Below are 15,148 nucleotides of genomic sequence, written 5' to 3'. Positions count from 1 at the left end.
GTGTCTGTCATCACCAGGTAGTTGCGCATGCTGTCTGCTCGTGGCGTCGTTGGGCTCCTGCTATTCCTCATGAGTATTGCAACGTGTGCTGAATCAGCGTTACATGCACGGACATGGTGAAAAGTCTCCTTAGGGTAAGGATTGCAGCAAGGCTTTTTGGGTGTGGTTGTTGTTTGGAATGTGTGGGCACGGCTCCTGTGCAGGTTTTGTTACTATGCATACATGTCGACTCACCATGGGGCACATGACATGTAGCATGACTCACATGAATTGATAGTCACACTTCGTGACAGTCATCTGTAATGGGATTGTGGATTCTGATGAATGTAAAACTACCCTCTGAAACATACGGGATGCTACGGGTGGACATAGTGTGGGACATCCCCATAAGGGGCTCAATGGGGAATAGCAGCGTCTCCGTGTGCAGCAGGGGGTGTTTGGCTCACCCCCTTCACTTGTGTGCCAGTTCAATGGATTCACAGCATCTGTGGTGCATAGGGGGTGTCCAGTGTAGGTCCCACATGTTCATCCAAATGACCTGTGAGACTGTACATATTGTTGCATTTCCCTAGGTGTGAGCCTGAGTAATAAAGGTGTTCCTCACCATCCAAGGTGCCTCATCTCTGTCAATGCAGGTCTCTTGCCACTGTGCATTCGGCATCTCTGGCATAGTTGTCAAAGATTGTGCAAATGGGTCTATGTGTAGATCAGCAACATGCATGCTGTTCTTCATGGCTTAGAGTCTCTATTGTGCATTAAGTCCATGGCAGTGTATGTATTTTGCCTTGTCGGTACCCACAACGGGCCCTCAACACCTGCTGAGGCTGTGTTTCCTGTGTGCAGCTCTGCCTTCAGTTTCCTGATCCGGTGTCAGTCATCTTTGGTGATTGTGCATCCATTGTCTCTGGGTGTGCCATGGCAAACAGGACACTCCTTCCTGTACATACACCTGTTGCAGTTGTCCTTTCTGACACCCTTGTCTTTGTGTGCAACTTGTGGCATAGTCTCCAGGACATGCCGCCTGCTGCTGCAGCCCCTGCAGCAGGGGCACACAAGGTTTCCATATTTGGCAACACACACACCTCAAAGATGCTCCTCCCTTCCTCCCTCCACCCATTCATTTGGTTGTCAGCAGCTTGTCTGTGCCACAGTTGCAACCACGCGGTGGCAAAGGCTGTACCATCTGCACATGCAACGTGCACATTGCACGACCCTCATGTCCTTGCATGACCCACATCACACTACAGTCTGATGTTGCAGCCACCCTCCAAGCAATGTCCATCTGCAAATCTACCGCCTGCTCTCGGGCATCCACTAAGCGCACACACAACACCTTTGCATGATGACTGTGCAACTCCAACTGCCCACACAGCGCTGCCACGCCTTCCAGGCCCTGTCTCACACACCAGGTCATGTCCCTCATACTCCCCACCGGCTCTGTACCCCAGCAAGGCCATGGGAGTGGGATTAAAGGCATCTGCATGTAGCATGGTGTTGTCGTCTGGCACATGGCACAGGTATCATCTGTCAGCGTGTCAATGTACAATGTATCCACGACCCCCCTCTCCACCATCACATGGGCACAGCACCTCATCATCAGCTCGTATGCCATTGACAGCCAGGTGCTCCTCACCCTCACCAAAGACGCAGACGTTGCCAGTTCTAATATTCAAGAATGCATGGGATCCATTGATGAATGGCTGAACATCAGCCACCTGAGGCGGGACTTGTACAGGACTGAGGTATTCATCTGAGGAATGTCCCCTTGCAGCTGGGTGAACTGCTTGTGTCCCACACGCAAGAGCCCTGCACAAGCACCCAGTGGCCACGCACACAAGATGGTGTGCATCATGAATTGCTTACTCACATTTGCTATGCCACTCACCAGCATCTGTACCTCAGGCTGCAACACCCTCTCCATTATACACATGATCCCCAGATAGATTCACTCCAAGGTAAGACGGACCATCCCCCAGGTCCACGACAACATCCGTGTCAAATACTGCCCTGCCCTCTATGGAGCAAGTACATCCAAACTCCCGGGAAACTTGTCCACGTCCAGGGTGCATCTGCACACCTCAGCTTCAACATCCGGCGCACCGGCAACATCACCGTCCTGCCGAGCCAGCTGCAATGGGTCACTGTCTGCTGCAGGATGTCCTTCACAATCCACACCCACACTCAGGAGGCAGGCCACAACCCCGACCCAAAACCAACATTGTACCACTGTCATCCAAGACCCCGTTGGGACATCTCCGTGCATCCAACCTTGCCCTGGACACCATTATTCACATCCACCTTACTCCAGCATGCAGGACATAGTTCACACACCTGGCCTAACATACCTGGGACTCCCTCCCCGGGAACCTCCACATGAGCCATGCCCTCTGCGCCTTAATGATACTCTTCCAAATAGGTCTTTCCGCACCGTATTGCAAGCCCCCCCTCAGCAGGCCATCACGGGTGAGTCTTGTGCTCCATGTCTGCATTGAATGATACATTGTGACCCATGTGTGTCCTGTACCAGACTCAGGTCCCAGGGTATGGATGGCTGGAGTTAGTTAAACACTCAGGCATAGTTTGACATTTACACACACATATGTTGTGGACTAATGCAAAATGACAGCAACATCTGATGGAAAAAATAAGACTTTTATTTGCGGTGGGGTACGTGTTTTGGGAGATGAAATAAGGTGCTCTACCGGGTGAATAGAATCCAAAGTTCACAGGGGGAGATGGCATCCTTGGCATTTGAAGTCATCAGAGTCCAGACCACAGTGTTGGTCATCATTGGTCAGACTGTGACCAGCAAGTCCATGTGGCAGAGGATGTCATTGGATGAGGTGCTGCTGTTGTGCCAGAGTGCCAGGTGCCAGGCCAGGTGACCTGGGAGATGTGGATGGTCCGCTGACTCTCACGGTCTTTTCCGTGGACGACCCACCTTCCTGGGGGGACTCTCAGATGCAGGCCTTGACGATGTTTGGGACGCTCCGTCAGACAAATCCTCTTCCTCCTCCTCCTCCCTCCCTGTGGCTGGTGCTGGTCTGCGCCTGGTGTCACAGGGAGGGTTGCCCATGTTGTCGGCGATCCGATAGAGTGAATGGCTCATGTCCCTTTGCACCGCCAGGAGCTCAGCCAGTCTTGCCTCCATCCGTCCTTGGTGTTGTTGTTGACTGGCATGTTGCTCGGCCTGCAGGTTCTTCATCTCGTCGAGGGTCCCCTTCATCTCTGTGAGGCTCGACACCACCTGGCTGATGCCCCTGGTGTCACGCCGGTATGTGTCCAGGATGTGGCGTATGTGTGACATACCGGTTCCCTCAGCTGGCTGGTCAGGTTCGCGCCTCTGCCTGCCTCCACTCCCAACACCCCTGCCCACACGAGCCTGGCCTGCTGTTGTGGGCACATTGGATCTACGGGACCCCTGAGGAATGGCATTTGCGGGGTTGTCTGCCACCTCCTGGGTGCCCGGGGAACCTTGTCCCTCCTGGTCAGACTGGCTGTGTTGTTCAGTGCGAGCAGGGCTCCTGGGTGTCTCCTGGGATGTGGCAGGAATGGGGGTGGGTGTTGGCACAGATGTACCTGATGCAGGTGCTGCAGGGGCTTGGGCACCAGAGGGGCCAGGTTGGTCGGGGTCATCCACGGAGTGGTGAGAGTCGTCACTGCCGATGGGATCATCTTCACGCCGAGCCTGGGACTGTGATTGTTCCCCCCCCAGTGTTGGGGGGAGATCCATGAGGTTGCCCTGTGTGTGAGAGAGAGACAATGTTAATGCTGTTTCATGCGGCATCCATGTTTCATACATATTCAAGTTGTCACAGTTCCTCCAGGTAGTTGGATGTGCCTAGCATTCCTGTCAATGTCCACTTGGGGATGGGTATGTTGCGGGAGACAGATTGATATGTTCTCCTTAGTGTTTGACCTGTAAAATTGTGGCTCAGATGCTTATTTGGGAATGGATTGGTCTTGTTGTGTCACATGTCCATTGTGAGAGTGGGTAAATCAGTAGCCTGCACCGGGGGGGTGTGCTAGTGTAAGGGGGGAGTGTGTGACCGGGCCTGCTGTTGTGTGTAGTGTGAGTTGGCAGTGGGTCTCCCAGGTGATGTGTCGGTCTCCTCATGGTGCATGCTGGCATGACAGTGATTGTGAGTTCCTGTGCTAGATATCTGTGCTTGTGGAGTTGGTGTTTGAGTGTACAGTGGTCACAGGAGGGCCTTGTGCTGCATACAGCATGGCCAAGTGTCAGCTAACTTGTCAGTACTTTGCCAGTCCCTGTGCATGGTGAATGGTGCATGGGTATGTACCTAGGCCATATGGGCTGAGGGCATTGATGTCTACTTCTGAGTTTCACAATGTGTTGTGTGAGGCCCACCCTCCCAGCATAACGGACATCCAGTCTTGGGTTTGTGGTTCGTGTAGCCTGGGACATGGCATTGCCTTTATTTGTGACTGGGGCATGGACACGTTAGTGGCATGAGCATTGTTTTTGAGTGTGGTTGTGTACGTTGAGTGCTTGGGGGTAGTTGCGTGCATTTGGTGTATTTGTGGTGTGGGCCCCAATGCCCCCATGTTACGTGAGTTGTTTGTGTACTCACCAGGCTCTGCGACTCCTTGGACTCCGTGTACTCCCACCGGCAGAAGCGTGGCCATCACCTTCTCCTCCCAGGGATGGTAATGTACCGGTCTGCGGGGCAGCCCACCTCCAGTGATGTTACTCTGGGCGTATTCCTCGTTCATTTTCCTCTTGACTGCCCTCCGCAGATCGTAATGCCTGGTCCTTCGGATGGGCGCAACAGCATTCACCTCATCGACGATCCTCTGCCACAGGCTAGTTTTTTGGGCTATGCTGGTCTGTCTGACCAATGTTCCAAAGAGCTGTGGCTCGACTCTGATGACTTCGTTGACAAGGATGTCCAACTCCGCCCTTGTGAACTTTGGATTATTGTCTGTGGGCATGGTGTGGGGTGTGGGTGTGGATGGTTGTGGGTGTGTGGGTGTGAATGTGAGGGTGTGGGTGTGAATGTGAAGAGGGGGTGTTTGTGAAGGAGGTTGTGTGAAGGTGTGTAAGTTAAGGTGTATGGGTGCAGTTGTTTGTCTGTGGGGTCTGGCAGCAGTGGGTCTGTTGCAAAGGCTCATGGTTTGTGTGTGTGGGCCCTTTTTATTGGTCCATTTGTGGGTGTGGCTGTGTTTGAAATTTTGGTGGGTGTGTTATATGAGGTGGTTGTGATTTTGGGCCTCTGTTTGCCTGTTTGGATGTGCCAGGTTAGTCATTGAGATGTATTTTGTCCTGTAGACGTGTTTTGTGGTGTAGTGCGAGTCGAATGGACCCTCCTTGGGCTGTTTTACAGTGTCCTGGTTCTGTACGAGTCTTTTTCGCGTAGGTGAGGTCCGTACATACACGATGCTGGGTGAGGGTGCTGGGGTACAGTGTTGTGGTGCGGCTCGTACAGTTGCGGGCCTGGGGTACGGGCCTTGGGTACGGCACGTACAGGTGCGGGCCTGTGGTACGGCGCGTACAGGTGCGGGCCTGGGGTACGGGCCTGGGGTACGGCGCGTACAGGTTCGGGGCTGGGGAACGGCACGTACAGGTGCGGGCCTGGGGTACGGCACGTACAGATGCGGGCCTGGGGTACGGGCCTGGGGTACGGCGCGTACAGATGCGGGCCTGGGATATGGGCCTGGGGTATGGCGCGTACAGGTTCGGGGCTGGGGTACGGGCCTGGGGTACAGCGCGTACAGCTGCGGGGCTGGGGTGCGGGCCTGGGGTACGACGCGTACAGATGCGGGCCTGGGGTACGGGCCTGGGGTACGGCGCATACAGATGCGGGCCTGGGGTACGGGCCTGGGGTACGGCGCGTACAGATGCGGGGCTGGGGTACGGGCCTGGGGTACAGCGCGTACAGGTGTGGGGCTGGGGTGCGGGCCTGGGGTATGGCGCATACAGATGCGGGCCTGGGGTATGGGCCTGGGGTATGGCGCGTACAGATCCAGGCCTGGGGTACGGGCCTGGGGTACGAGCCTGGGGTACGGTGTATACAGATGCGGGCCTGGGGTACGGGCCTGGGGTATGGCGCGTACAGGTATGGGGCTGGGGTACACTGCGGACATGGGGGGGTATGATGCTGACATACTGGCGTACAGTGCTGACATATGCGGGGGGGAGGGGGGCTGTACGGCTCGTATCCGGGCACAGGTTTTCCCGTGTACATGTGTGCTACTGCGTTTGCTCCGTACGGGGCCTTTTACATGCGGCTGGGTATTCGGACGGGCGGTACGGATCGTACTTGCGCGCTCGGACTTCTGTTTTACGATTTGCGCGTAATAATGTCCGGCTCCCTCTCGTGCCCTTTTCCCGACGCTAATTAGACGTAAAAATTTCTGGATCACTCTCGTACACATTTCCCGACGCTTTTCCTATGTATTTTTCATGTACGAATCGTACTTCGACGTTTGTACGGTACTTGTACGAATCGTACGTGAAAATATACGGATACGAGTCGTACGCAAATTTATTTTTACCGGATCGGAATCGGCACCAAAATGTTAGAAATAAATAAAAAATTCTAAATATATATATATGTATATATATATATACACACACACACACACATATATAGATATATGTATGTATGTATATTACCTACTGGCGGTCGCCAGTAGGTAGTTATAGTTAGGACTACGTTTCCATAGGAAAACCGCAACATTCTATTTTGAATAACTTTGGTGCCGGTCGACGAATCCTCGCAAATTTTTAAAAATAGGTGGGGCGCTACGCTCCGCTCCTACCATGAAAGTCTCGGGGGGATTCGTCAAGCGGGGGCTGAGATAAAAGGGGGGTCCCAAAACGCGTTTTTCCCATGCATTTTTCCATAGGACCTTTAGACACAGCTACAGCCCGAACGGCTGAACAGAATTACTTGAAATTTGGCAGAGAGGTAGTCCTCAGGTCAAGGAAGTGCCTTTTGTAGGTTTGGTGTAAATCTGTTCAGTAGATTCTGAGAAAATAGCCTTTAAATCAATATATATATCTGAGCCAGCTTACGGTGCGCTTACGGTGCGCTTACCGTACGCGTACGGTGAAGTGCGCGAGCGCGATTCTGATTGGCTCTTAGATCTTAGTAAACATTCGAATCGTTCGAAACCAGGAAGCGGCGGCCGCCATTTTCTCTCTCGCTCTCAGAGTTGGGCAGCAAAAATGAAGCCCAAAAATGTCTAAAGGGGCCGTTTCTTTAGATCCTAACCACCCATCAATGATATAGGGGTCCCCAAAAACCCCCCTAGCCCCAAAAAAATTTTTTTTTTTTTTTTCGTAAAATCGGCGATTACGCTTACTGTACGCGTACGGTAAAAAAAATTTTTTTTTTAAATTATCCACACTCTCCCCACCCCGTGTGCAAATGGTGCCCGAAGGGCACCATTTCTGCATGGCTTTTATGAGATATGAAATTAATAAGAATACATTTCTCAAAGATGCGCATAATATGTCCCCCATGTGCGCACGGTGCGCGAAGCGCATCGTGCGTACATGGCCCATCCCGCATAACGTGGGCGAGCACGGCACTAACTGCGTAAAGTGGGTGCGCGGTGCGCAAAGCGCACCGCGTGCTCACTGTGCGCGCACGGTACGCGAAGCGCACCGTGCACGCACGCAACGAACTGCGTTAACTGGGCGCGCACGCCACGAATGGCGTAAAGTAACTTAGCATTTAAAAAACCGTACAAATTCACTGAAAAAACCATAGGTTTCACACATGTTATAGTTAGGAATTAGCATTTCAAAAACCTTGCAAATTCACTGAAAAAACCATAAGTTTTACACATGTTATAGTTAGCTGTACATTTCACTCGTAAAAAACCAATGAAATTCCCCCGTTATAGTTAGTGCAGGCAACTATAACTCACGCGACCGCAATCTTCTGCTGATGACATATGTGTCTTTATGAAAAAAAAATATTTGTAATATATGTATAGCTAAAATTTAATGGAAGAAGACATGGGCAAATAAGTGTCTAAATACAGTATTAGCATCAGCAGAGGATTGCGGTCGCGTGAGTTATAGTTGCCTGCACTAACTATAACGGGGGAATTTCATTGGTTTTTTACGAGTGAAATGTACAGCTAACTATAACATGTGTGAAACCTATGGTTTTTTCAGTGAATATATATATATATATATATATACACATACACCTGTAGCATAAAAATAAAAAAATAATATAAATATTATAAATTAAAATATTAAAATAAATACAATTCTTTTAAAACTGCATTTTACAATACATTAAGGGGCTGATTCCGATCTGGCTCGGAAGGGCACAGAACGCGATCCGGCCGGAAAATCTACGAGCCGTACGCGTGTTTTCTGCCCGACTCATACAGCTGTACGAGTGAGCAAGTACGATGCGAGCTACGTGAAATTCACCGACCGAGTCGTTTACGGGTCCAAACCGCTCCATAAGTCTCGGCCGTAAGCAAACCGTGGCGTGCAATGGATGCGATTTACGACCGAGACAGTACGATGCACGCGTCGGACAGCTGGTGTGAGCCGGAGTGTCTGGCTCGTAAAACGTCCGGGAAGTTGCCTTTGGGGGTCCGGGTCGGACCCCCTGTCACCTGCAGCCCTACGACTCGGACACAGGGGGAGACCCAAGGGTCTCTCCAACACAGGCATGTACGGTGCGGATGGCACCGATGCGTACCCACTGTAGGCGGTGCCATTGTTCGAGACGTACCCATTCAGTCAATGGGAGCGCAAGGGTAGAAATTACTATTCCCACTCCAGTGAGTGAAACAGTAGGGAAAGTGTTGGATAGTGAAGAGTAAAAATAACTATTCCCACTCCAGAGAGTGCAACAGTAGGGAAAGTGTTGGATAGCAGAGGGTTAAAATTAATATTTAAAAAAAAAAAAAGATATAGCAAGTACAGTACAAAGATTTTCAATAACGCAAAAATAAAAAATATATAAAACTTTAAAAAATACAAAACATTGAAACATTATAATGTTGAAAAAACTTAAAACATGTAACTACAAACATACATTTTTAACAAATTAAAAAGTAATTTAAAAACAAATAACTATAGTTAATATAAATTAATAGTATTGTTACAAAAATTGAAGTAACAAGTTGGGACTATGTTAAGAAATATATGAACAAAACCAGATAGAACCTTCTGAACCTGTACTAGACAAATGCAATTTAATATTTTAAAAGGAGGTGATAAAGGGGAAAAGAGTAAAGGAAAGAAAAGAGGGAGGGGGAGAACAAAGGGATAATGAGAATGATAAGCGGCAGCTAAATAGTAAGGTAAATCTAACAATGAGAAAAAATGAACATGATACTATTAAGAAGGTTCAAAACAGTATACAGACAAAATAATTCAAACGGACAACCTGGAAAGAAATTTAGTGAGTGGTGCCCAAAGAAGGTCTTTTTAATCAGTAGAGGTGTAGAAGTAGCATGTGCATGATCTAGTCTATGATGATGACATAGCAGGTTCCACCAAGCTTGGTATTAAATTTTAGAAGTGTCCTTCCAGTTGGTGGTAATATTCTGTAAAGTAATAGCTATAAACAAATCAATAAATGTACCCACACTTATCTGGGAGCTCCATATAGGAGAGGAGGCACCCAGGAATGCTTATAAAATGTCAAAAGGAACATTAGTGGATCAAATCTCATTCAATTTCTTACAGATGTGAAACCAAAAACTCTTAACTAACGGGCAGAGAAAAAACTTGGAGACAGGACCAGCATTTCATTGCATCCATTAGTTTGAACATATGAAGATCTGTAGGGGGGAGGAAAAGCCTGTTATAGAATAGTATAGAGTTTGCGTTGTGCTTTCTGATTGTGAGGATGTGTGAATTGTTGTCCAAATGAAGCCCCAGGTCTGAAACGAGAATTCTTGTGTGAAATCCTTTTTCCATAAAAGTTCAATACTGGATTTAGTTCTAAGATCAGAGGGGTGAGATAGTATCTTATATGGGATGCCTTGAGTTGAGAGGAGAAATCAAGCGAGAGAGTGGATGTGATTATGTGAAGTTGAGGAAAAGATTAGGGAGTATAGATGAGTGATGGATGATCTGAGATGAGAATACTGAGGAGCATGTAAGAGAGCTATATCATAGTTATCTTGGATCTCCGTAAAGTCCATGAGAGATCCATTGATCATCAAGTGTTCAAATGTAATAATTCCTTTATCAATCCATTCTTTCCAAAATAAAGCTCTATTTTTAATCTTTAAGTGTTTGTTATACCAAACAGGTGTAGGTTTGAAGTTATCCGAGTGAGAAAGATGAACTTTAAGTAGCAGTCGAATACGTGAGAATGGGAGATGAAAAGCGTCTGAGCCTGGGACAATCTAGTGGCCATAGCAAAAGAGAATGGAGCAAATTGGGATTGTTCCAACAAACTCCAGGCCGTTAAAGGTATATGTAATGAATCAGATAAAAAGGTCCAAACTTGTTTCAGGGTGAACGCAGAGTGATAACGTCTAATATTAGGAAAATGAACCCCACCTAATTCTTTGGGCTGTTAAAGACAGATAAGTGAAATCCTGGTTTTATGGTTATTCCATAGAAATTTGGTTAGGGAACGGTTGATGATATTGAAAAAAGAGAGGGGAAGAGTGGCTGGGAGCATAGGGACTCATTACGAGGGCGGTTGGATTTGGTCCACCAGCCATCGTAGCGGTGTTTAGGGCCGGCCGCCAGACATGCGGCGGTCCCACCACTGCGATTAGGATGAGCCCGCCATGATGGCGGGCGCATCCTGGGCCTTTAACATTGTGGGCGGTGCTGCTGGCTCCACCACACGGTGCCTCCCACTTGGTGCATGGAAATCCATGGGTGCCCCCCAGCGCAGCGACCCCCCTCACACACAAGGGGGACCCACAACGTGCCCCCAAACCCAATCCCCACCAGCCTTTCTATGGCGGCATCACCACCATTGAAAAGCCTCTTCAAACCCACATCCTAATATGGCGGACGGTGCCTGCTAGGCACAGCCACCATATTAGTGGCCTGCTCCGTCCGCCAGGCAATCAGTGAGATTGCCTGCAGCGGAAAAGAGGCAGACGGAATTTTCATCTGCTGCGGAACCCACCACCATCCTGATTTGGCAGTGGGTCAATCACTATGTGATGGCAGAAGGACCGCCACCGCCGGCCCGGCGGTGGCAGACCTTTCGCCATCATAATGAGCCTCATAGAGAGGTAGAAATTGATGATCGGAAGCAGCATATTTTAATTGTAGCAAGTCTTCCCCACCAAGACAAAAATAGTGGAAACCAACTATCGGTGAGTGCCAAAAGATTTTTAAGTATGTCTGCAAGGTTAATTTTAATAGTTTCTTTGATATTATTAATGTAGAGGATACCTAAGCATTTAATCCCATTAGGGTTCCATTTAAAACCTGTATCTAGAAACATATGAAAAAAGCAATGTTTATTCAGTGGCATAACCTCGGATTTGTCAAAATTAAGCTTATAACTAGATGCTAGAGAATATTCTTTTAGCAAAGAGAAAAACATAGTTAAAGAGGTAGTGGGTTTGGAGAGATATAATAAAATGTCGTCCGCATAAACATAATTTCAGTATGTTTGTATTGGAAACCCATATAATGTGGAGAATGACAAAGGTTTAAAAAAAATGGTTCTAGGGCAAAAATAAATAAAAAAGGGGATAAAGGGTAGCCTTGTCTAGTTCCTCAGTGAAGTAGAAAATATTTGGATTGATGTCTATTTACCCAAATAGAAGTGGAAGGTGAAGAATATAGTAGCTGGATGTATCTAAGAATGGGAGGGCTAAAGCCATGCCATTGTAATGCTCCAAAAATGAATTCCAATTTACCCTGTCAATAGCTTTCTCAGTATCCAACGCGATAGCAGCAATCTGTGAATTATCATTGAAGGCTAAATGAATAATGTTAAGGAGAGTCCTTGAGTTGTCTGTAATGGACCGTCCTTTAAAAAATCCTGATTGATATATTTTGATTAGGTCCGGGATAACCAGATTGATACGAAGGGCTAATAATTTGGCAAAGATCTTACAGTCCATATTAATTAGGGAAATAGGTCTGTAGTTTTTACAATAAGAGGGGTCCTTGTCTTTTTTTGGGATCAGAAACAGCATCGCTTGAGTGAAAGAACCCTGTGAAACACCGGAAGCTAAAAAGTGATTTATGAGGGATAACAACTGAGGGACCAAAAACTGTTTGAAATGAAGAAAGAAACGTTCAGTAAAACCATCTGGACTGGGTGTTTTAATCTTTGGGAAGTTGGGTAACAGCATTTGTGATTTCTTGTTCAGATTCTGAACTATCCAGAGAAGTCAGATCCGTATGCTTGTCAGAGGGTTTGGGAATAGTTTGAAGAAAGAGTCAATTTGATCAGCAGAAGGGGTTGACTCCGTGGTATAGAGAGAGGTATAATATTTAGTTAAACAGTCGAGAATTTTAGTATCTGTAATGTGTCTAATTGCTTTGCTATCTGTGATAGCAACAATCTTAAATTTTTGTTTTTTGATTTTAAGATAATTGGCTAGGGATGTGCCTGCTTTATTCCGGCCACCATGCATTTTTGCATTAAATTTGAGCAAGTTGTTACAGGTATTGTCCCAGGATTGTTTATTGTATTGCATTTTAGCTTTAATGAGGTTAGACAAGGTATCAGAGCAGTTTGTAGTATAATATTCATGCTCTAGGGCCTTCATTTGTTTTAAAATTGATGTGGCAGCCATAAGTGCCTTCTTTTTTTCCTGGAGACAATCTCTATTATAAATCCTCTAGCAGTGGCTTTAAAGGCATCCCAAATAGGGCGGAATTGTGAAACAGAGGAGAGATTATTGTTGAAAAACTCATGCATAAACTGTGTAAATTGTTCAACAAATTGAGTGTCCAACAGGAGGGCATTATTAAAACGCCATCTGCATGAGGTAGGTGTGTATGTGGGGTAATCCATATCTAATATGACAGTGGCGTGGTCAGAGATGAGAATGGATCCAATCTCAACATTCGTCATACATTGAAGAGATGATTGGGTGAGAAATGTGTAATCCATTTGGGAATGAGACCAATGGACAGGGGAGAAGAAGGAAAATTCAAGGACATCAGGGTGGGAAATTCTCCATGCATCCAAAACCCTCTATATGTAATTGCTTTGTGGAAAGTCTTTTGCATTCTATTGTGGATAAATTTGGTTTGGGATTTGCGATGTAAAAATAAATCCATAAGTTGATTACAGTCACCACACAAAATTAAATTTTCGGAGATATACGAAGAAAGGAGAGTGGAGAAATCACTTCAAAATGTTAAATTAATACCATTGTGACAATATACATTACAAAAAAAGTTGAGTATTGTTAACTTTAACATTCAATAAAAGCCATCTGCCGTTAGTATCCGTGACCTCATTTTACAAACAAACAGATAATGATTTGTGAAACTATATTACTACACCATTTTTGTTATTAACTGCTGGGGAACAGAAGACATCTTCAACCCATTCTTTGCGTAAGGAAGACAAGTCCTGTTCTTTAAGGTACGTTTCCTGCAATAACGCTACATGGCATTTCAATTTAGCAAGGTGAGATAGTACACGCTGTTTTTTAATTGGATTACGGATACCCATGACATTCCAAGAGATAATACGTAGACCATTCATTGGAAAAACTTAGTCCAAAAAAAGCACATAACTATAAAAAAACTTGAAAAAGGAATAATAAATTAAAGGCAAAGTAGGAATAAGCAATTCAACTCCTGAATAGAAGTGAATCTAGAAAAGAGAGGAACAGGTGTAGATTAAAAAATTATGGAAAATAAGAGTTGAGAGATATGAATGGGGGAAAAACAGATAGACTGATGTAACTATTTAGACATTACAGGGATAGAATAAAGAAAAAACATAAAAGTGAAAATGTAGTGACAGAGAGAAGAAGCTGCAGTGAAATAGAAAACATAGGGAAAAGGATAAAGGTGGATAGTAAGGAGGGAGTAAAAGGGATAAGGAAAGGAAGCAAAAGGAGAACTCAGTCTCCTCAGAAAAATAGCCAAAGGGAGGATGACAAGAAGCCACAAGACTTCAGTCATAGTAACCACAAACATGAAGAACATTGAAGTAGGTGGGGGGGCGAGGAGGACAGAGGCCACTCTAAGAGGGACACCGAGAAGGACAAGTATAATAACCACAACATTTTTCAGAAAACTATAATCTTGAACATAAATATATTGGAAGGGGACTTACCGAACAATGAGGGGGATAACAATGTATGAGGCATATAGGACAAAACAGGAGAACTTTGCGGACAAGATCAGTGGCATCATACAAGACATGAAGGGGAAGCCTGTGGAATAAAAGAGAGAACATGTACGAAAACATTCAGGTTTTGGTCAGTTCCATAGCTTCTCCCCTGTGAACGTGAATGAATTTCCTAAGTTCAGCTGGATCTTCAAAAGTATCTGTCTTTGAAGGATACTTTTAAGAAACATGGATGAATGAGACCACAACGTGCATTCATGGATTGCAACATCGGTCTGGGGTCTAGAAACTCTTTACAGCGCGTAGCGGTAAGTTTAGAGACATCCTGAATAAAAACATTTTTTTGACCAGACCAGAGCATCTGTTTATGTTGTTTTGCTGCGTTGAGAGTCGCCATAAGTTCAGAGTATAATAGGAAATAAGCAATGATTCCTCATGGTTTGTTATAGGGTGATGTATTCTGGGGGCATATCCTGTGAGCCCTTTCAAAGTTGATATCAGTAGATTTTGGAAAACCGACTATCTGAGGAATATGAATCTTCAAAAAGGAGATCATATCCGAACCTGCGGGGCTTCCAGAATACCATAAACACGTAGGTTGTTGCGTCTATTTTGGTTTTCTAAGTCCTCTGTAGTTTTCTTAAGCTGCGCCACTTCTCTAGAAAGGATGTCCACCTTAGCAACAACATCTTGTGCATCACTAATCTTTCGCTCTACATCCGAGAGCCTTGAATCTAAACCAGACCAGTTTTCTTCAATTCTTTAAAGTTTCACAGTGGTTTCTGTCATAAAAGGTCACATATTGTGCAGTTCATCCATGATGTTCTCCAAAGTCAGAGGAAGAGGTGATTTTGTTGGGGAGGCTGGGTCTTTCTTGACACGCTTATTAGTGTTAC

The sequence above is a fragment of the Triturus cristatus genome, chromosome 4_2, assembly GCF_964204655.1.
Source record: "Triturus cristatus chromosome 4_2, aTriCri1.1, whole genome shotgun sequence".
Taxonomy (NCBI): Eukaryota; Metazoa; Chordata; class Amphibia; order Caudata; family Salamandridae; genus Triturus; species Triturus cristatus.
This window is presented reverse-complemented; position numbering follows the sequence as displayed.